Source organism: Protopterus annectens, chromosome 2.part0 (assembly GCF_019279795.1).
Source record: "Protopterus annectens isolate FY-2018-M chromosome 2.part0, PAN1.0, whole genome shotgun sequence".
In the NCBI taxonomy this organism is placed as follows: domain Eukaryota; kingdom Metazoa; phylum Chordata; order Ceratodontiformes; family Protopteridae; genus Protopterus; species Protopterus annectens.
Window position 1 is genome coordinate 549,224,754 of NC_056728.1, and position 23,055 is coordinate 549,247,808.

Sequence of the window (23,055 nt, forward strand, 5' to 3'; positions counted from 1 at the left end):
GTACTGCCTCCTCCTCAACTGAGCTTATGACCCTAACCCAGGATACTTTCAGTGATGTAGAAAAATGGTTTGCAAACCGTCAGCTTCTATTAAATCCCAACAAAACTAAACTGCTCATCTTTTCCCCCACCTGCAAATCATCCTCACCATTCTTTACTGTAAGTTTCAACAATGGCACTATTATGTCACCAGATACTCACACAAAACTCCTGGGTGTCACAGTCGATAATGCCCTAAAATATGATATCCATGTCAATCAAATCATCAAATCTGTCAACAAAATACTAGGTTCCCTATACAGGATCAAACCCTTCCTCACTCCTTTTGCAAGAACCACTATCGCTCTGTCCCACCTACTTTCTACCGTCCTCTATGCCTCCCCCTCTTCACTAACCTGAACCAAGCCACCCTTACCAAACTTGCTAGTTGTTACAATCATATTGCTAGATTTACTACAGGTGCTACCTCTAGGACCCACCATTGTATCAACCTAACTCAACTATGATGACTGGAGTGGCCCAGTCTTCTCCGATACAACCAACTTGTAATAACCCACAAAATACTATATCAACCTGAAAAAACACCAGCACTAAATAAGATCATCAAACCATACAGCTACCTGAGGTCACTATGCTCTGCTGACAAACTGATGGTACAAACAACTAAGAGCATAAATGTGGCTGGGGACTCTCTATTCGCCAACTCAGTAGTACCTGCCAAACATACTCACCAATCCTCCTTAACCCAGTTCAAAAAAGCCTCAAAGTACACCTCCAACAGCATTGGCAATGTCCCTGCTTAAACCCTGACTAATCACCACCCGCTGTTCCTGCAAACTCTCCCTAAGCATTTCAATTATATACTCTAATAAGTGTATGAATTCATTATGGGATTTAGCCCATAACTGTGTGTATTATTGTCTGAAACTGAAGCTGCATGATTTTGATGTCTACTGTGTTTTATCTAAGTTTGCAACCCTAGTGAATGCTGCATATTATACTTGTCTCTAAATGATTCTGTTGTTCCTAATGTATTTGCACTCTGCTTTCTGGAGCTTTTCTCCCAGGGCCTCCGCTGAAAATAGACATATATCCAGTCGGACTTTCTCGGTAAACAAATGTAAAATAAATAAATTAAATAAATACATGTTGCTATTACTTGAGATGGATGTATAAAGGCTTTCCACCTCCAAAGTGCACAAATAGGTGTTCTGGTCTACCATTACGTGTTCTAGCAAGTCTAAAAATATAATGAGTCCTTTAAATGTCTTCTAACCAGATTTAATAAAGGCATTAAACAAAATTCAAGGAATTCAGAAAGTGTTTCAGTTAATGATCCATATCCAAAGACAATAGTTCTCACAGGTACTGATTTTCTTGATTTATGTATAAAAATCAAAATCCTTGGTACCATATTTCTCTAACATTAATTGATGTTTAAAATAAGAACTAATAATGCTCTGTTCAAAAGCAGGCTTTAAAAGGCATCAATTTCCTTTTTAAATTTCATAGCTGTACAAAATTCAGTGTCATATAGAATTTTCAATCACTTTGTCTTTACAAGTCAATTTCTGAGACAAAATTCTTAAAACATTTTTTTAAATACGTTTTACTCATTCATACAAAGTTGTTCAAAAAACTGAACTGTATTACAGTACGCCAAATGAAGAGGACCTGCATATGAAATATTGCTGTACATTAGTTAAAGCTGAAGATTCATTATTACAAACCTAATCATCAGGTTCAATTTCCTACAAAAAGACTGGCTATCCATAACTAGTTGATAAGTGACATAAGCAGAGGAAACAACATTTAGTCCTTTACTGAACAAGAAATAGCTTTATCAAAGAAAAAGACAGTTTCATTTACCACAATGGTATTTAAATTGTTAACTATTTGTTAAACATCGTGTTGAATGTCTCTAATATTGTTCTATTCATCGGCCAGATTCAGCAAGCTCTGCATGGAGTGCAGGAATAGTGCAAGAGCTGCTTCACGCAATATGGCCGACGAGCGATCCAGGATCGAGCTCCTGGGACGTGCATATAGTGCTTCTATATTATTCTGGCACGGACACCACTGCTATATGCTAATCACCTCATTTGCTGGTGAAAACCATGCAAATGAGGTGAATTGGTGATCCAGGAAGCACGCAGTTGTCCGTGCCTGAACAGTGAACAAAGCAGAAATGTATTCAGCTAGTAATTGAATACATTCCTGCAAATTACAAAACGGAGGCATGACAGCTCGAAAGAAAGCATGTATTATATTTATTAGGCATGCCAATGGCCAAATATATGGCCATTGGCATGAAAAATAGCTTAAATTTTATAAAACAAAACTTTTATTTTTTTTTTCCGATCTCGTCCGTTTAAGTGTAGGGCAGCAGCGAGCAAACGGGATTGTGCTGAAAATAAAAAAAAGGGGGGGGGGAGCAATTTTCAGGAAAATCTGCATTTTTCCATTATAGTCAATGGCATGCAGAATGAAAACAATACCAGGGAACAGTGGTTGCTAAGGGGAAAGGCTCAGTGTGAGGGCAGTAACTATGGAGTAAGGTAGTGAGGTATGCAAATGAGGGGAATCTTACTGAATCATAAATTTCTTTTGTGTTAGACTGCACCTAACTGTGTAGGTGCTCTAATATGGCCATATAAGCATGAGAAGTAAATGACATCAAAAGGGGGTGTATGTTGCTTGCTGTAAGCACATTGGAGCACTGTTGCCTGGGTTTGCGCTTAGCTAAGTACAGCTAAGCAAGGGGGGGTGTGTGTCTGAGGATGTAATGTCTTACATGAAATGAAGAGTGTGTTCGTGTCCAGGGAGAGACAGTTCTGCTAAAATGTGTTTATCTTAATTAATGGATGTGTGTGGCACACACCGGGACTTAAACAAACAAACAAAAATACACAGGAAATGGCGGCACTGTGCATATGTAAGCAAGGGGGTGTGTCTGAGGCTGTATAACCTTCTTTACCTTGCCTAAACAGGTGTGCATGGTGCGCACTGGGATTTAAACCACAAAACTAAAAAAATACAGGAAATGGCAAGTGAGACAAGAAGAAAAATGGAAATAGCAGAATAGAGGCACTCAAATACAAGTAATAGAGCTGGCAGGTGGAATGTATCATACTCAGCCAATCACACAGGCAGCATCTACAGCACACCACTATAAACTATGCAAACACCTTGTAGTCTGGTTTTTCCCAGAAACTCTACACCACCGGTGTACACAAATGGGGAAATTTTACCTGACAAAACTAACAAAATATTAAGGGCTGCTGATGCTGTCATACATCAGTATGTGCAAGAGGCTGAGGGTGGTGAAAAGGACAATGCTGACAACTGCCCCAGACTTACGAGGAGGAGGAGAAGAGTGTTCAGGCCCAGGGCAACCTACCAGGGGCTACATGATTTGGAGATAGTAGAGCACTACACGGTAGACAAGGGCATACTGTAGCAAATTGTGGAGCTGTGCCAGCCTTGCCTCAAATCCAGAACAAACAGAGGGGAACCCATCCCAGTGGATACCAAGGTATGTGTAGCTCTAAGAATCCTAGCTGCAGATACTTTCCAAAGAGCAACTGGGGATATCATGGGGGGGGGGGGTCTCACAGGCATCTGCATCCAGGATACTTCACCAGTTCCTGGATGCCATGTGAACACATGCCGTAGAGCACATTAAATTCCCTGGCACCCATGAGGAGCTGACTGGCAATTTGCATCTCTTCCACCATGTAGCAGACTACCCAGAGGTACTGGGTGCCATAGACTGCATGCACATCCACATCAAAGCACCACCTGGTGACCAGGGTATGGTCTACATAAACTGCAAGGGGTTCCACTCCATCAACTGCCAAGTCATGTGTGATGCCCAGGGCATTATCATGAATGTGTGTTCTGGCTGCCCTGGAAGCTATCACGACTCCCACATCTGGCATTCCTCACAGCGGTATCAGTAGTTTGCTGGGGGGACATCTTGTATGGCTATTTAGTGGGGGATGCTGGATGCACACTGAAGCCGTAGATGATGACACCCATCAGAAATGCACACACACCCACACAAGAATGACATAATGAGGCACACGCATAAACCAGGAGCATTATAGAGCATGTGTTTGGGATGCTCAAGTCATGGGTCCACTGCCTTGACATATCCTGTGGAGCCTTGGAGTACTCTCCAGCAACATGTGCACACATGGTCATAGTATGTGCCATACTACAAAATATGATCCTGCGGAAACAGCTGCAGCAGAAACAAAATGGGGAAGTGCCACACAGCTCCCCACCATTGTCAAGGCCTCCACAGAGTGACTTGGAGGAGGAACATCCTGAGCCTGCCCCTGCAGACAGATAAAGGTGTGCCCAGTATGCCCTGGCCTTGGCAAAGAGGCAACACATAGCACATACACTGACACTGTACGACCCCAGGGACCGATCTCTCTCTCTCTCTCTCTCTCTCTGACTCTCACATACAGTTAAATGGATGCCAAACATCAGACAACCTTTACCTGGCCATGTATAGGCAGTGTATCATGTGCATCCAACATAGTCAGCTCTCAAGCACCACCCTCACAACAGCTGCAGGCACAAGGTAAGCCAGTCTCTGTAGCAAATTAAAATAATGGGATGGACATTTCTGATACCATATCTATGGTATTGATCATGCATGTAAAGGAATGGGGTGGTTAACTAGGATAGCAGCAGACAATTGACAGCTCTGTGGGACAGCAGGATCTGTATCCCCAGTACTGCCTTACCCACACCATGCAGTACTACCCTAGTTGACAAATAACACTGCAGCATATGTTGTGAGCCAAATAACTGGGGGGGGGTGTCATAGGTCACATGCATGGATGTCAAAGTGGGGGTCCCATACCCACCACCAACCCCACACAATAGATCAGCTGTAAACAACCATACAGAAATGCCTGGCAAAGGCCCCCACATTGAGAAACCCATGAAATTCCCACCCACAGACTCTTACACAGTGATATCACAGCAGGTCTGGCAGTGGCAGTATGGCTTTGAAATGTAAGATGCCTGAAACTACACGTCTATGCCAGAACAATCTGACCTATGGTTGATACCATTATACCCATAATCTGAAAGATAGGACACACTAAATGTTAAGCAAATATCAACACAGTCTGTGCAGATGTGTAACATGTACAGTCATGTCACCCCCTCCCATAGTCCTATAGAAATGCAGTAAAATGTTCCAAGACTTAAGCAGCATCTAGCTGTCACCCAGACTGATGACACAATAGTAAGAGAAAGCAATTGTCAGTAACATGCACAGTTAACTTACTGGTGACATCCCAGGGTGTCTCCTGCCGGCAGCCTGGGAACATATGATCATCAGAATGCACTACCCTGCTATGGATGGTCTGCAACTGTCACACCTGGCCTACAGGCCACTGGCAAATGCCTATTCCCCACCCACAGTACCATTTAGGGAGCGTCATGTGGTCCATAACACCAACATAACTCAGTCCACAAAATGCAAAGAAAGGCCGTGCCTACAACTGCTAGGAGCAAACCTACCAGCCTCAGGGAGCCATAAATTGGGACAAATCCATGAATAATGGGGTGATGAAGGTCCAAAGAGAAGAACACCTGTGAAATACTGCTCTAATAATGTTATAACACTGATGGAATGATTTGTAGTAACATGGAATGTGTGATGGGTATGAAGTCTGAAACTGCAATGTCATCTGTCTGTAATATCTGACTTCAACCCTGAGTGACTTGCAAAACACTTGTGTTGGAAAACCAAACTTGTTTGAGTAACCAACAAGATATATCAGTCATGGATGTGGACATTCTGTGATACTCCGTACAGTCGACAGGCAGGGCTCGGAGTGTAAATATGGGAATACACCCACTGCAGGCAGGCCTAACCCTGGAAGATGGTGGCATGTCCACACCCACAGAACCATGGACCACATCCCTCCCTGATCACTCATCCTATGCAACATCCTGACACCAACATGTGAACATCCAAGCAAAATGAGTTGGGCCATACATATATGTGTGACAAACACACACCTCCATGCTGGTAAAACAGTCTGACACACACAAGACCCTCCAAGTGCAGTCAACCATTGAGGAGAGCCCAATGAAAAGCACTGGTAGCTATAGCCAAATATATCTGCCCTGGACACCCCCCCCACATATCCTATCCCCTAAAAATATATCTGGAGTCTGCCTGTCACCCTGATCCTGTCTGATATATGTATATTACCCAACTGTGGACTGGAAATCAGACCAGGCCAGAACATAAATGCACAGAGATTTCACCATTGTAATATATACCCAAGGTGCTGGACCATTTCCACAGCACCAGCAGTCAACAGGCTGGATAGTGTAAAAATGCATAGCATTTGGCCCATAAACCTTGTGTGTGCATCATCCATCCTGTATTCCTGTGGTAAATCACTGTGATGATTTGAGGAGATATGTCACCAAGTAATGAAACAATACATGTCAAATGGCATATATGACAGATGTCTGCTAAAAGCAGCCCTGTAACCCATGCAACCCATATATTACTGAGAGAAATTGTCATAATCATCGTATGGCCCATAGTCCCCACGTTTTGATAGGCTATCTCCAGATATCCTGCACCAACAGGTTGACAGGTATGGCTGTAGCACAAAACAAACAAGACTGGAGTACAACAAAACCCTGGAATGGAGTCCCATGTGTACTATAGAAGGACACACTAGGTATGCTCATACACTTAGAGAAATGTCAGTAGGATCTAGGAATGAACAGGCCTTCTCCACCCAGTGCACTTTCCATTGCCCCATCTTAGCAGTCCTGAAGATATGGCCCAGCCCCATAAGCTCTGGGGGCACGTGTGATAACTGCATAACAAGATAGTACAAATAACTAGTTAGGTAGGAGTTCTAATCTCAGTCTTGGCAAATGTAAAAGTGTGTGTGTGTGTGTGTGTGTGTGTGTGTGTGTGTGTGTGTGTGTGTGTGTGTGTGTGTGTGTGTGTGTGTGTGTGTGTGTGTGTGTGTGTGTGTGTGTGTGTGTGTGTGTGTGACAGTTGTGTGTGCAAGACTGAGGGAGTTGAGTGTTTGTTTATAGGTGAAACAGTTTTATACCATTCCCACCCACAACACTTCACAGTGCCCCACTGAAGAATTATATGATGCCTTCCTGTTTGTTTCTTGCTGTTACTTGCATTTACATGCATGCATACCACAGTTCATTTAACTATTTATTGTAATCAGCTAGTCTTATTACTATATTGTACTGAGTACAATAAATACATGAAGATAACTGTTTCAGTTAATACACTTTGCCATCACATTTTTCTTTTCAGCTCTACAAGCATGTAACAGAGATGCTGTCAGCTCTCTATGGCAAATACCCAAAGCTTGTTGACTGTTACACTCATATTTATACCAAAAAGTCTGATATTGTTTTCTCAGAGTCTGATGTATAACAGTTCTTTCTTTGTACAACAGTTTTCCTTTGTTCCTTTGTCCTTGGTTCTTTCTAGTTTGATGATCCACGGAAACTCAGTCTTGCATTATCTGAAACGTGGTGTTCCAGCACAATCTGAAACTTGACGTTACATCTCTTTACTTTGTTGATGTCTTTCCAGCTGCCATCTGTGCAGTTATTTTTACAGACTTTGTTTCTCAATAACACACTCCTTTACATGGATGCCAATATCTAAGCTATGCCAGCACACTTACTACTTCTTATTTTTCAGCATTTTATACTATTTCTAAATTAACCCTTTATAGATCATTCTTTCTTGCAATTATTTATTCAAGCTGATAATCATGCTAGTGAAAAGACAGTGAACTATTATTCTTTCAGGTCACCCTTATTTTATTTTTTTTTTGGAGGAACGGACTAAACTTCAGTTAAAGAAAAGACTGTATTTGTTTCATCAACATTGCTATTTACAGCATTTACCATTTTGTTCATGTTTACAATTATGATTTGCTGAGTTATTGCAACTCTTTGTAACCTGCAGCATATAAAACAATTCCAAGCTGTCATTATTATTATTACTCCTAAAACTACCAACACATGATGTATTAACCAATTTAGCAATTTGGTCCCAGACGATAACTATTTTGTGAATATGTCCCACCAATTATGGACCGTGTCAGATTTTGTTTTTGTCTTTTCCTATTAACACTGGGTTATTTGAAACCATACATACAAACTGTGGTGCCACTTTAACAAAAATTTTGAAATTTGAAGGCAATGTTGTCCATTTATACTAATTGTAATCTGTCTATCAAAGATACTTGTAATAACTTACTAAATAGTAAGATTTTCTTGTGCTTGTAAATGTACAATCTGTCAGGTATCTTGCTCTACTAGTTTTTATACCAAGCTCTTTTAAATCTGTATTTGGTATCTTTAAAACTTGGAAATGTACAATATTGTTTTTTTGGTATTGTTGTCCTATCATCATACAAGTGGATGGTATTTTTACCATTTGATCTGTATGACGTATTGGCCTGTTACCCAAAATGGTAATTATTTTAACCCATAGTCCTTTTTTTGTATTACTGTGTTGTTTATACAAATAAACAGAGTATTGGTACAAATCATACCCTTTTTTCCCCTGTTGAGTTTATTCTTATGTTTGTGTCATTGTCTACACACTGTGACATGTTTGCATGATGTCTTCCCTTGTCAGAACTGTTACATTTTTGCAGTAATGTACAGCATCTAATAGAGATAGAGCTGTTTATTGAAATGTTTATGTCAGTCTTTGATTCTTTTTCTACTTTTATGTATGCCTGACCTTGTTTAGCTAACCTTACTGTTATAGTTGTGTTAGATGTTATCACCCCAAAGGTACATGCTGTATGCTTTTTACAACTGAAATTGTCTTGTGTTCTATTTTGTGTAGCATTTTCCTAAGTTTTATTTGTTAAATATTGTAAGTCTCTCTGTTTTGATGTTCAGAATGATGCAAGTGAAATGCAGATGTCTGTGTTGAATGCAGCGTGCCTTGTCTCGCAGCTGCATTTTTATCTATAATCCTTGACACTGAACATTCAGGATGTCTCAAGCTGTACCAGAATATATGTATGCTAGCAAACAGAAATACATGTATTTAACTAACTATATTATTGCTACATATATTATAGCAGCAGATGTGTATATGCATCTAACTAGCAAATAGATGTGCACATGCATTTATACATTTTTAAACATATCTATCACTGTATACATTTCCTCTGTTTTATTTTAAATAAAAACTGTCAATATTAGTATGTACTTTGTAGTCAAGTTATATTGCTATTAACTAGGAACACATTGGGAAACAAAACCTTTTAACACAATGATGCCAACCAATAGTATTAGAACTGGATGAATCTGAATATGACTTTATACAGTGATGTCTTATACAGTAATTTATTGGCAATGATTGAGGATTTTATTGCAAAGGCATTGCAGTCTTGTTTTTTTTTTAAAAAAAAAACACGTCATAAATGTCAAGCTTTGACTTGTTACTCTATTTACACAGCTAAACCATTTACTATACACTGTACTGAATACACTTGCTTGTACAGATTGTTTTTGCATTTGTATATGCATGGCTGTAATGTACATTCAGTCCAATTTTGCAAACCTAGCATTAAACTGAAGCCTGCTAATTACATTACTTGAAACATATTAACACTTTGTACTTTTAAATCCCTTTTGCAGTACTGTTTACACAGTTAGTGTAAAATTGAAAGCATGCCCTTCTCCCTGTAGTATACATCATTTTACTGCAGTATTATTTATGCTTGCCCTTTGGCTGTATCTAGACTGTGACCCTTTGGTCTTACACATTTGCTTGTTTTTTGGTCATTTTTAAAAACAGAAAATATTTTTATAAAGCTTTTGCTGTTGCCTATACTGTCAAAGTTGTAATAGGAATCACTTTTATCCATTTTGAAAAGACATTTACTGTTACTACTAGCTATTTGTACCTGCCCTTTTTGTAAAGGGGCCTGCATAATTTATTTTAACTGCATACCATAGTCCATATACTGACTGTAGGTGTGGTATTTACTTGCAGACTTTTGTTCTTTTTGCTTAATGCTGCACGTGAATACTTAACTATAATGTTTTAGAAAAACGTAAGCCGTTTGGCCTGGTGACCAGTCTTGTTTCCTTGACCTTGTAAATTTCAGTACCAGTAACATTTTATCTTATGCAACAATTCTTGTAACTACCCATTCCAGCCTGGAAAGATTTGAGCTCACATACTTTTTTCTTTTTGTGCATTCCAGATGCTTAACCCATAACTCCTTTAAGCACTTACTCGTACCTTCAATTATTCGTTAATATACTTGCAACTTGATAAACACTAACTTGCTTAACTATGCATGATATTGCTTTTGAATACTGTTTTTGTTGGAGTCCTTGCTATTTTTTATGGTATTATACAATTACAAAATATTATAAGAAACAAAAGAGATATTGACTTAATTAACCCATGCTTAAAACACATATATTTACATGATTTACATTTGCTGTCATTTGCCTTTTGCTGCACTTTTGATGAAAAGAAAATACGTGCATGTCAGTCTTGTGACATCATGTCTTTACTGCGTTTAACTACTCTCATTTGATTTCTATGTCCTAGAACTGTTTTGTTAGTTGAAATGATTTTAAAATCACCATTTAAGTGCCTTGCTTTAACTTAATGAAAGTTTGTGCTGTGTACGCTTAACCATGTTCTAAATGTAGAATAGTATGTCGTAAATTATTTTCTATCAGCCTAGTTAACTGCTCTTGCTTTAACTCTTTACTAACCAGATTATATTTGTCAGTATTCTGTTCTGCTGACTTTAAAGCTCTTATACACTTCTGAAAAATTGTTTGCATATGTTGTCTGAACATTTTGAACTCACTCTGTCTTAGAAGTTTATTAAATCTTTTTGTCAGTTCACCATGAACCTCGTCTCTGTTCTTATCTGTTTTGTAATGTGCACTGGTTTTATGTCACTTTTGTCTAGCAAGATGAACAGAAGATTTTCTAAATAACTGACTTAACTGATAATGTAACTGAAATTAACATTTTATGACATTGCACACAGAAAGCAGTTTTATATAACTTGCACAATAAATGTTTACTGTCACAATAATGATGTTGCTGTTTAAGATACCATTCGAAAGTAATGCATTTACATAAAGCATTGACATCAACATTAAGTAATAAAGTACTGCATGTGCTACAGTTCTGTTTATACCAATCTTTAAATCCTGACAATACATGTGCTGGACTATTATTACTGTCTACCTAAAAGGTAGTCTTATACTTTACAATTCTTTTGTTTATGGCATCCATGCTGTAGAATGAGAAACAAAAAGAGAATTGCCAGTTTGTGTGTGGAAAGTGGCCAAATCTTCCATTGAGAAAGCATGGAAAGTCCCTCACTGATTCTCTGAAAAGGAGGTCAAACACAGTTGGCAGATTTAACTGTGTAAATATGCAGGACCTGTGGAATTTGCAGAGATGCACTGTTTTGCTACAGAAGAAGGAGGCAAACATTTGCACTAGAACGGAACATACTAACTGAATAAAATAAAAAAAAAAACAGCTGTAGTTGTCACAATAAGAAGCCATTCAGTCCATCAACTGTGGTTCACAATTGAAGAATTATATGACGTCTTTTGTTGTTTTTTTTTGCTGTTACTAGCATTTACATGCAATCATACCAAAGTATATTTAACTACTTATTGTGATCAACTAGTCTTATTACTGCATTGTACTAAGTACAATAAATACAGAGACAACTGCTTCAGGTAATACACTATTACATTTTCCTTTTCAGATCTACAAGCATGTAACACAGATGCTGTCAGCTCTCTTTGGCAAATACCCAAAGCTTGTTTACAGTTACACTCATATTTATACCAAAAAGTTTGATATTTTTTCTCAGAGTCTGTTGTATAACAGTTCTTTCTTTGTATAACTTTTCCTTTGTTCCCTTGTCCTTGGTTCTTTGTAATTTAATGATCCATGAAAACTCAGTCTTGCATTATCTAAAACATGGTGTTCCAGCACTATCTAAAACTTGATGTTACATCTCTTTACTTCGTTGATGTCCTTCCAGCTGCTATCTGCGCAATTATTTTTACAGACTTTGTGTCTCAATAACATGCTCCTTTACATAGATGCCAAAATCTAAGTTATGCCAGCACACTCACTTCTTATTTTTCAGCATTTTATACCATTTCTAAATTAACCCTTTATATTTCATTCTTTATTGCAGCTTTTTATTCAAGCTAATAACTATGCTAGTGAAAAGACAGTGAACTATTATTCTTTCACCCGTCTTATCAGTCCAGATGATGTCAGTCCCTTATCGGCAACCTTGGCCAGCTGTCAGCCCTGTAAGCTCAGTACTGTGTGTGATAAATACTTAACACTATAGTACAAATGACTAGGTTGGCAGGGGTTCTACTCTTCTGGCAAATGTGTGTGTGGGTATGTATGTTTGTAAGTAGTAGTATTTTGATATGTTTCCCACCCACTGCCCTACTTTATCAGTTCTGCCAATGTCATTCCCCATATCAGCACCTTTGGCCAACTCTCAGCCTAGTAAGCTCTGTAGCACATGTGGTAACTGCATAGCACTATGATACACATCACTAGTTAGGTAGTCACTAGTTAGGTAGGGATTCTACTCTCACACTTGGCAAGTGTGTGTGTGTGTGTGTGTGTGTGTGTGTGTGTGTGTGTGTGTGTGTGTGTGTGTGTGTGTGTGTGTGTCTGTTTGTAGGACAAAGTATTTTGATAGGTTAAGCACCCACTGCACTACTTTATCAGTCCTGCTGATGATATTCCCTTCATAGGTTCACAAGTGTGTAGTAGGTAATGGCCCAGGAGCCTTAAAAAGCCTACCACATAGAAGGGCCCTGCCATTGTGCCACCCAGTGTTACATCCCAGTGCCTGTATCAAGTATAGCCACTGCAGTGATCCTTGGGTTGAACTGTCTGTTACCCATCCACTCATCAAGATGTCTCTGGAACAGGGTCAGCTAGGTGCTCTGCATGACATGTATGGGAAGTGTATTGCAGGGCATGTGCAGCCTCCTGGTGAGGGACCTGTCCCACCAGCATGTTGTGGTGATTGTGGTACTGAGGTAGAGATTTCTACAGTGTGTGGTGTGGATGGATTTATATGTAGCATTTCTAAGCCAGCTGGGTCAGACATGGCTTTGTAAGTCAAGCACAGATAGCTGCTAATTAGGTGATATGACACAGAGAATAGCTTGAGTCTGCTGAGTCTGTCTGTGTAGGATGTGTGTTTAATGCCTAGGAGCCCCTTTATTTGTTGTGTCTGTGGCTTCCCCAGCTGTAGCAGGTGTCCAGTGAGGTACATGGCAAATGGGCCATGATACTTGAGGAGTGGTCTAATGAGGGAATACTAGACAGAGATCATTACTTCTGTCTTCCTGAATGCAAAACCCTTGGTAATGCAATGTGCCATATAGAAGGAATTCCTGACCACAGTGGCAATGTGGTGCTTGAAGGAGAAGTTGCTGCCAACCTGTGTCCCCAGATCTATTATAGTGCATACAGTGTTCATTGGTCTCCCATTGGTGTGGTACTTACTGGCAATTGAGTGTTTTACCAAGGGGGATGATGATGCATATTGTGGTGTCAAGCTTCTGGACATGGTTTCCACACCACTCAGTGGTCTCAGTGAGGCCTTTCTGTGGGATGTGTGCATCACTTGTGGAGTCAATGATAGCTCCCAGCTTGCAGTCCTCTATGAGCTTGGTCAGCCAGAGTTCCTCTGTGTTGAGCTGGACTCCTGAACAGTGGATGCTGGACAGGACACTACCCAGTACTTATCCATGTGGGACTCCACTTGTGACTACTTGACAGTCTGAGCTGGAGTTTGCCGCTGTCATACTTGTGTGTTCTGTGAACCAATTTGCAAAACAAACAATGATATATGGGTTGATGCCTAGTTTGTGGGGTTTATCAATAATCCCTCACTGAGGGATGGTAACACAAGCTTTGGACAGATTGATGTAGGCTGTATGCAGTGCCTTACTGTCATACACAGCCCTAGTGACTCAGTCAAAAACGTCAACCAGGTTGAGCAGGCATGATCTGCCATTCACAATGCCCAACTGTGTGGATCCAGAGTTAGGTGATCACCTATATGTTGGTCAATCAGGTTCCTGATGATGCGGTCCATATCCCTACATAGTAGACTTGTCAGGCTAAGGGGCCAGTAATCCCCAGGGTCTGTAGATGCTACCCCTTTATGGTGAGGGTTGACTGTAGCAGTGTGCCATGTTTGAGGTACACAGCCTGAGGTGAGGCTGTGACTGACCAGGGTACACAGATTTGGTCCAATGTCACTTTGTATGTCATGTAGAACACAACCATGGATATGTAGGTGTCCTATGGAAGCTGTATTCTTGCCTGTGGACAATGCATGTCTAACCTGGCATGCAGTACTACTGGCTGCCTGCCATTCATCTGCCATTGTGATTGTATACTTGTGGGGGGAGAGAGGGGTAAAGTTGGCACTGAATGTGTTGCCAAGACTGTGGTCAATATCTGTTGTCTCAGGATAGCATTGTGCAGTAACTCACAGCACTTGTGTTTAATGCTGTGGAAGCTGTTGATGTAACTATCAAAGGCTTTTTTGATTATTGTCAGTGTCTGCTGCATGTCTGCCTTTATAGATTCCTGTAGGGGATTCCATGAGGGATCAAGCTATGTATGAAGCTAATAAGGGAGTTCAACAGTCACGGGACACCACTTTTCTCTGCAACAGTGTCCTCCTTCTCTTGTACAATTTAGTAATGGCAGGGGACCATCACATTGTCTCCCAGTGTTTGGAGCACAGTGTCTGGGTTCTGTTGACTATGGCTAGTACCATGCATTCATGTACCTGTTTGTACAGTGCATATGTGTATGATTCAACAGTCATGCAGCTATTTCCCATTGCCATGGGTGCAGTGAAGTCATCCACCCCTGTTCCTATGGCAGCAAAGTCAGCTTTGGAGAGGTTTTGCAAGATGGTTACCTTTGTGGGGGGTGTGGCTGACATGTTGAGTTCCATGTTGATTACAGCCTGTGTGGATCTCACCAGGTAGGGAGTGACAACTGTGGATGAGCAACAGTCCCATATTTAAGTAGTCAACACAGGTCAAGATTGTTGCATCCTCTACTGGCAACTGTTTGTTTGGGTATGTGAGGATCATATCTTGTGTGGCTTATACCATATACTTATGACCATCTTCCACTGCCATTACTTTATATAGTGTGGTAACAGCATCTGCATCACATGCAGTGAGTTAAACCATTGTACAGTCCTCTGTACAGATGTGTCTGGAATATCCAGATGTTTGCAATCTATACGTGGTCAGAAGTGGTTTGTGTGCCTTAACAATGCCCATGTATGTGATACTGTAGCCAAATAGGCCACAGTGAGTGTACTGACACATATGGCAGCATGAGGTATCATACCTGACTGAAACATCATGCTGATACAACGTCTGCCACCCTCACAGGTGACCAGTCTTGTAGGTGCAATACATGAGTCCAGATGTTTGGTTTTACAAGTGAACTGTTCATGTTATGGGTCACATTAAAGGCTGGAAGAGGTGTGGACTGACATAGTGTGGTCTTAATTTATATGCAACAGGAACACCTTGCATCTTAACGGGGTGTATACACAATTTATATACACTGTATACCACTAATGTGTCACACATGTCCCTACCTTAGGCCATTTATCCAGCCCATTTTGCTGGCCTCTGTCCAGACATCTTGGTACTGACAACTTGTGAAGTATGCTACAAGAATGTTGAATTCACATCAGATAGACCCCAGTGGTGATCACTATGATGCAATGCAGTTACCCCACCACAAGTGAACATGCACATAAAGCAATATAGCTATTACATAAAGCAATATAGCTATTACTTATAGTTGTGTGAATGGTAAATTGCATGCCCTTCAAATGCCTGGGGTATTGCCAGACAACAACTGAGCAATGTCATACTCACCAGCTTCAGGCTGCTGTCCCATATGCAGACCAGAGTGTCCTAGGTAGTTGTGAGAGGGAGGTATTGTCACAGACACATATGTGGCCTTGGTACAAGATGGATGCAGCATGTCTGCACACTTACAGTACTAACCCCAGTAATACACAATGCTTTGTCCTCACCATAGATGTGCACCTCTGTGCATTACAAAACCACATCCACAACTGCAATCGGACCTGACACATGGATGTAGATATAATACAGATACAAGTATGTCTGATACATTAGTGTACTAATCCCCACTGAGCCCTTACCTGCACACTCCCTGTCCATTGTGTGGGTGTCACCCACCTCCAGCATGTTGGCCTCTGTACTCTGGTGTTGTACTGGGGTGTGTGTCTCAAGGTTGGTGGGGGCTCATATGCTACACAGCTTGGTTGTGTAATGGATGAGAAATGTGAAGTCATTTGTATGATGTTGTGATGACTGTACCCAAGGGTGACAGAGTGGTCATTGCAGCAGATGTCAATGGGCATGTTGGTGAAGGGAACAGAGGATCTATGGATGTGATGGGTATGCTTGATGTTAAAAGAAATGCAGATGATGAGATGGACATGGCCATGGTGAATATGTACTATAACATGAGGGAGGAGCATAGGGTGAGTTACAAGACTGTAGTAAGATGCACACAGGTGGAATATATCCAATGTAGGAGGGACAGTTTGAAGGAGATTGGAGACTGTAAAGTGGTGAAGGGAAAAGTGTATTTATGCAGCAAAGAATGTTGGTCTGCAGGATGATGTTGGTGATCAAGAAGAGGGGGAGTGTGAGTTCAGCAGCAAGGATCACATGGTGTGAATTGGAAAAGGGTGATCATGAGGTGGAGTTCAAGGAAGGATTAAGACAGACACTGGGTGGCACTGTCAATTTACCACATATCTGGTAAAGTACAGCAGAGCTACTAAGGGAGACAGCTAGAAAGGTGCTTGGTGTGACATGTGGATGGAGGAATTAGTACAAGGAGACCTGGTGGTGGACTGAGGAAGTACAAGACAGTATACAGAGAAAGAGGATGAGGAAGGAGTGGGACTGTCAGAGAAATGAGGAAAGTAGACAGGAGTGTAAGGAGATGAGATGTATGGCAAAGAGAGATGTGGCAAAGGCTAAGGATGAGGCATATGAAGAGTTGTATGACAGTTTGTGAATTACTGGATGGTTGTATTTCTCTTTGCCATGCTCAGTCATTTTAATTGTTTTTTTAAGAGGTTGTATGTCTGGCCATTGTGTATAGCCTATCATGATTTTGTAGCAGTGTACTGTTCACTTATTTATTTGGACTGTGGGGTGGGGGCAGATGTGAGTGTCATTGATCCTTTTGTATCCAACTGTGCATGCCACCCCAGTTATGTGTGGTCTATCAGCAGCATATGTTTATATGGGCATTTTGAGACATGTATGCAGAAATATTCTGAGACAGATATACATATATATATATATATATATATATATATATATACATACATATATATATATATATATATATATATATATATATATATATATACACACACACACACACACACCTCAGTATTTATTGGTAATATGTCTATATATTGTTTTACACATATATGTATCTCCAGACATCTCTATTTCTGTCTCTATGTATATGTTTCTTTTCATATATATATATTTGTAGATACCAATCCTTCCTAATTGCACAGTGTCTCTTCCCTATTGTAAACTGGCTGTAAAGTAGGGTATGTTTGAGAAAACATCCTAAAATCATACATCTGAGATGGCTTACACATAAATTGCTTTGACTATGGTGTGCAGGGTCCTAGTTTCATGACCTGCAAGGGCTGTTATTTTGTTGCTAGGCAGAATAAGGACTGTTGGATACAGAATGATTAAGGCATTTTTTGAGGGCTCCACACACACACTGCACATTGCCATACTGTACAAGGGCTGGTGATGCTGGCCACAGTACAGGAGCTGTGGAATAGTCATCACCTTATAGTCTGTGTTGCGTGCAGTAAATGCATGTCACTGTAGCACCAACATAGCCAGGGGTTCTAATCTGAGGAAGCCCAAATATGTGAACATTTGTGTGGTAGTACAGTATCCTGTGTTTGAGTGAGTACTATGTCCACTTGGAGGGCGGCTCTCACATTTTAGACAGTGACACTCCCACTGCATATCCCAAGGTCCACTGTATGTGGTCTGCTGTCTCCATCAACCTCACAATTATCTGACAACAATCTTCAGCCAAATAAAGCCTGTGCTGTGTGCATGTAACAGTATGCCCTGACTGACAGGATAATCAGGGCTGCTAAACCCAGATGTGTTAAATGTGTGTATCACTGTATGTGTAAGCCATCTCAGATGTATGGTTTTAGGATGTTTTCTCAAACATACCCTACTTTACTGGTAACAACATCACCACTCTGGAAGGTATCCTTGCTGAACTCTCCACAAAAATTCCCCAAGAGACAATAATTCTTGGAGACTTTAATATAGACTGGAAGGACTTCTCTCCTGAATCACCAACCTCCCATATTAATCTTAATGGCTTCTCACAAACAATTAACTCCCCAACCAGAATTAATAAACCCAATAACAAAGAATCCATCCTAGACTGGATTCTAATAAATAATCACCAACAACTCTATAATGTAGGGGACCCTCCCTGACGATGTAAGTGACCATTCTCTCACTTACATAATCAGGCAAAGATTGAGCTCACAAAACCCAACCACATATAAAACAATAAGAAGCAACAGAAACTTTAACCCCAATAACTTCCAAGCTGAAATAAAAGAATGTGATTGGTCACCTATAAAATACCTCCCACTTGATGAAGCAAAAAACTACTTTAACTCAGAATTATTAACAATCCTTAACCACCATGCACCAAAACATTCCATCACAATTAAATCTAAACCCGCCCCAGGGCTGACAAAGAAAACCAGGCAGAAAATTCAACAGAGAAATAAAGTTTGGGCACTATGGAGAACAGCTAAAAACCCTGTAGACTAACAACAATTCAGGCAAAAAAGAAATGAGACTAAGAAAGTTATACTCGAAGATAAAAAAAATGTTTACTTCCACCTCCAACAGACCAACCAAAATAATCCACAAAAGTTCTGGGCTAGCATAAACAGACTACTTCAACCAGGCCAATCCACAACACCACTCCCTATAGGATCAAATTCCAATAATCCAAAGCAAACTGCTAATGCTTTTAATACCTTCTTCACTAAGACCATTCAAACACTTGCTAATCAACTAACAGCCAATAGCACTGCCCTTCCAACCAATACTACTAACTCACTCCCAACTCTAAACCTGCATCCTATCCCAACTTCCCTCATCTGCAACCTCTTAAGTAAACTAAAACCTACTACCCCCTCAGCTGACCAGCTATCTGCTGAATACCTGCAAAAGGCAGCCAAAGTCATAGCTTATCCTGTATCATTGCTGATAAATAGAACCATACAAGAAAGCACTATTCCTAACATCTGGAAAATCTCCTACATTATACCCCTACACAAGGGTGGAAACTCCAGAGAATATTCTAACTATCGCCACATAGCTCTACTTTCCCCATTAGCTAAAATAATGGAAAAATGCAGCCACAGACAGTTACTAGACCATCTACTCCAGAACAATTTACTGGCCAGATCTCAACATGGCTTCAGGCCTTTCCACAGTACAACAACTGCATTCCTATCCTTCACTGACAGCATCAATAAAAACCGTAATAACAATCTTCTCTCTTCAACACTTTTCATCGACCTTTCAAAACCATTCGACATGGTCAACTACCACTTACTTCTCAATATTCTAAAATCCTTCTCTCTGGACACAAAGACTATAAAATGGTTCCAGTACTACCTTGATAATAGACTGCAGGCAGTGCTATGAGACAACAACCTCTCATCCCATCTCCCAGTTACCCTAGGTGTTCCTCAGGGCTCTATAATGGGCCCACTCCTTTTCTCAATATTTATCAATGACCTCAACCTAGCTATTCCCTTAACTAACTGTGTACAATACGCAGATGATTTGACAATAATCTGCTCAGCTAAATCTCAATCCCAACTACAGACTCTAACTCAGACAATGTTCAACAAAACAGAAAACTGGTTTCTACAACGCTGCCTCCTCTTGAACCCCCCCCCAAAAAAAAAACTCCTCCTCTTCACTCCTACCCGTAAATCACTCCCAATGAACTTTTCAGTCTTATCCAATAATGGTACACTCACATCTCCTGATCCAACAACTAAACTTCTAGGGGTAACCATTGATAACAACCTGAACTTTGAAACCCATATCAACAATACCATTAAAACTGTCAACAGGAAACTAGGCTCCCTCTATAGGATAAAACCCTTTCTCTCCCCACTAGCCAGAACCACTATTGCCTATTCTCACCTTATCTCCACACTTCTTTATGCTTCTTCCATATATACTAACTTGTCAAAAAATAACCTTAACAAGCTAGCCAACGCTTACAATAGTATTGCCAGATTTGCTACTGCTTTCTCCTTTAGGACCCATCACTGCCATAATCTGAAACAATTAGGCTGGTTAGAGCTTCTAAATCAGATTCACTTTAAACAATTCACCATTGCGCACAAAACCCTTTTCCAACCTAACAATACCCCAATACTTGCTAGTCTCATTACCCAATATAAAAGCCTTTCAACTTTGCGCTCATCTAATAAACTACTTGTATCAACATGTAAATCTAATAACATGGCAGAAGATGCTCTGTTCTCAAATGCAGTTGGAAAGTATTAGAACCAACTCCCCCATGAACTTACATCACTGTCTTCATTTACAATTTTTAAACACAATCTGAAACTCTATCTTAAAACCCATTGGTTGTTTCCCTGTACAAACCAAGACTAATCTCATACTATATCCCAAATACCCTCTCTTAAAACCTAATTCCTGCTCTATCTGTGTCTTTTTAGATCAAGGCCTATCCTTGGCAAAAACATATCTTATCCTCCACAATGCTTTCCTCAGCTTCATGGCTTATGCATTGGGCAGGTGCCCCAAGGTTGGTGAGGTGCCCCTAGGTGGGTGTCAGTGGGGGCTGGATGGCCCCACCTGTAGCTAGCCGGTCCTTCACTACAGTAGCAACCCATTAACGGCATGGCAGATGAGGTCAGTGGCCTGATGCCACACCTGCTCATAAGTTCTGCTGTGCAGGCCAGCATCATTTACCCTGTGGACCAGATCGTTCGACAGGGCGGTCCTCTCCGGCACATCTTGTGCTTTCCGTCCAAATAACAGGGCATAATGTTCGATCACATATTGGGTGATGATGTCAGTTTCCCCAACAAAGAATGCCAGTAGGTGAGGCCTCTGCATGTTACCTGGAAGACATAAACAGGAAAAATGGTCACAGGACCTCATATGGTTGACAAATTGCACATCAACAATGTATATTACTTGCAAATAATCCAAACTATACCATAACCCTCCAAGCTATCATGGCTATAGCAGCTTGCATTACACTCCTGACCCTGAGCTATCTTATTCCTCCCAATGTTAGATACTTGATTGCATACTCCTCTATTCTCCATTCATTTATGTGCAGAGGGATGACAGTGGCCATCTTCCATGTGGATGGTGGCAGGTCTGTGTTTGACTGTGGTGTGTGATGGAGTTGTGAGCACATGCCTGAGTTCATGTAGGAGGCAGACAATGATGTTATTATGCCCCATGGAGATTTGCTGTTGTTGCCATCAGTAGGCTATATGTACATGCTCACCATTGCTGAGGGGAGAAGTGTGGTTGATGTGCATATCCCCCTATACAGCTGGGGTGGACAGGGTGGCGATGTTCCCACCTAAACTGTCTGGTGCAGGTTGCCTATATCCATGGCATGTGTGTATGAGGTGTGCTTTACCCCCAGTACAAGGTGATTTGTATTGTTGCCTCTGAGACTGACAACATAAGGGGAGACACTGTTGCAATTGTCCTTGGTGGTGTGGATATGTCTGATTTGTAGTCATAGTCAGCCTTACAGGAAGTCACTTCTGAACTTACATGCTTACTCAGATAGAGATGGACTCGCTTCCAAGTTGTTGCCTGCACTTATGTGTCCCTGTACAGCCAATATAGCAACCTATTATGTGGTTTGTGTATTGCTGCTGTCCACCAAAGGGGATTACTCTGCCTTGGTGGTGGCTGGTTATACAGGTCAGGTACTGCTGAGTCCATATAGCTACAGTGGATATAAAGTGTACACACCCCTGTTACAATGCCTGGTATTTGTGCAATTGAAACATGACACCATAATAACTCATTCCAAAACAATTCCCACCTTTAATGTGACCTATAGCCTGTACAATTCAATTGAAAACATAACAATCTAGTCTGTGAAAACATGGAAATAATCAGTACAATAAGCCAGTTAAATGAGTGTGCACACCCTTAAACTGATATGTTGTGTATGCAGCTCTTGAAATGATTACAGCATTCATTTGTCTTGGGTTGGACTCTAACATCATGGCACATCTTCACTTGGCAATAGTTGCTCACCTTCCTAGAAACACCTTTGATTGTATTTCAATGGAATTGTACAGGTTAGGGGTCACATTCAAGATGAGAAACATTATGAAATGATCTTCTGTGGTCTGCTTGTCATACAGCACGTATACCTGGCATTCTAACAGGGGTGTGTACACTTGTGATATCCATTGTATATAGGTGTTGATATAGTTGGTAGTGATAGGCATGGACAGAGGGTCATAACATAGGTGGACACTTCTTTGATTAATACCTGATAATCATGCCTACTCTAGTACCCATATCAGTGTCAGGGCAATACAACAACCAGTAGCTGTACACATTTATGTCTGTTGTATGCACTGACACTGATATTACACACATGTGCAACATGCACAACCTATGTGCCTGACTGCTTGAAACCTGTGTTATTAGTTTGTGCCTTCCAGCTCAACATACACATACATACATGTGCTCAGGGGTACCTGGTATACATTTCTGTTCTATGTTAGTATGGCACACT